The sequence below is a fragment of the Propithecus coquereli genome, unplaced genomic scaffold, assembly GCF_000956105.1.
Source record: "Propithecus coquereli isolate 6110/MARCELLA unplaced genomic scaffold, Pcoq_1.0 Scaffold82, whole genome shotgun sequence".
NCBI lineage: Eukaryota > Metazoa > Chordata > Mammalia > Primates > Indriidae > Propithecus > Propithecus coquereli.
In genome coordinates this window covers 1,902,828-1,904,805 of record NW_012154396.1, presented here as the reverse complement: position 1 = coordinate 1,904,805, position 1,978 = coordinate 1,902,828, and positions in this window count along the sequence as shown.

The window sequence follows — 1,978 nt, the reverse complement described above, 5'->3', positions numbered from 1 at the left end:
AAAAATGTAACACCCTTACAAAGAATGTTATAAACAAACAGAAGTCTAGCAGGCCTGAGGGTCTTTAATTAGTTTTATTTTTAACTGTAATAGACACCACAGTTCAGAAAATTGGATTTCGATGGTTTCTCTGATGATGTAGTTGCAAGGAAGAAATAGGGCGATGACCTTGATCAAAGTATATATTTCAAGAGCAGTCAGATATTTCAAAAGCCATTTTGCTTTTAGAATTAAATTTAATTGTTCCTTTTTTAAGAATATAAGTACTAGACTCACAGCTAAGATACTGCCTTCTATCAACTTCTCAACATTTATGTAGAATTTTTTGTACAAAGCTACATTCTACTTCCTTTTAGTCAGAAGCTATGTAGCTTATGTATTCAATCAGTCCAGTAATAAGAAAAAAATTTATTAAGCAAAAAATAAGGATCAAGAATAATTTTGATCAGATATATCTAGATAATTGTTCAAAAGTCATTTTTGTTTCAAATCTCTGAAAAATTCACAATCTAAAGCCATCCCATTTGTCATTTGCTTATGTTCTTGAAGATATTAAATGGGCAGATATTATTTTTAAATGACCTTAATTTAGATATTTTATTTGGAGAATTTAGAATTATATTACTAAACCAAGAGGGAAACAACTTATAATTATTTGTAAGATGGATACATTTATTGTCCTATAAATGCTTTTATTTTCAAAGCACATTTACATGAATATAAATTATTTCCTTCAGATATGGTTATCATATATAAAGAAATGAGCTTGAAAGTCCTGAAATTACTGAACTTCATAATAATATAACTTTTAAAGCCAAGTTATTGCATTTTAATTATATACTTTTTATAGAGAGAAACTAACTGGAAATTCTAATAACTAATTTTGAGTTCTACAAATTGTAGACTTTATATTTGCTCCCTCCTTTTTTCCTACATGCTAAAAACATGAAATGAGATAGTAAAACTTTGTGTTCATTTAAAGTGACAGAATATAGGAGACTTTAACAGGATTTTGAAGTATCCTATAAAGCTTCCGACATCCTGGGAATATCTGTTTGCTATAGAACGTTTGTAATTTGAAGAATTTAGTTTCCTTGACCTATTAGACTAGAAAATGAAAAGAAGTAAGTAAGCCCTTTTTAAAGATTTAATATTGATTTGTATACATGAATATAGTCAATAAAAAGTTGAGGAATTCTATATAAGTAGTAGAAAGTTAAACAATTATTACATGAATATGTAGACCATGAATTACTAGAAAATTGTTTTTAGATGTTCAGATTCCCTTGGGGGAAGTAATCAAAGGGTCAAAGAGCAGTAGAGAGCTTGGGGAAGGCCATTCAAAGTGACACACTTCAGGCAGACATAGGTCGGGTCACAGAGATTTGGCTAACACATTCATAACCTAGAAGCAGACTGTACCAAACCAGTCTGCTCACTCATCATTTCCGGAAATATCCAGGTAATCAAGATGGAGATATTTTTGGATATTCTCATTTGTGTTCACTGACTCAATATGAAGAAAATGGCCTTAATGTCTTAAGTTCAATTAAAACCAACATCACTATACATGATCTATCCAGCTCTGATCTCAAACTTCAAACAGAGAAGAAGGAAGAGTCATTGAACTTTAAGTTCATTTGTCAGAGGGGGATCCAAATACAATAAAAGTGGAATAGTTACATTCCTAAACTTCTTTTTCAGAATATTCAACTCATTTGTAATTATTTATTCAATACCTTTCTTTAGATGGTAAGCTCCATGAGCAAAAATACCTTGTTCTTTCTTTTTTTAGAATGTAGCACAATTTCTGGCATATAGCAATCATTCAATAAAAGGTTGCTGCTCCTGCTAATGATGACGAGGATTCACATTTTCTATATCCTAACTTCTTTTTCTTTTATATCTTTTCCTTCTTTTATATTTTCACTAATTACTTTCTCAATCTATTAATAAAGACATTAATGTAAAACTAGAT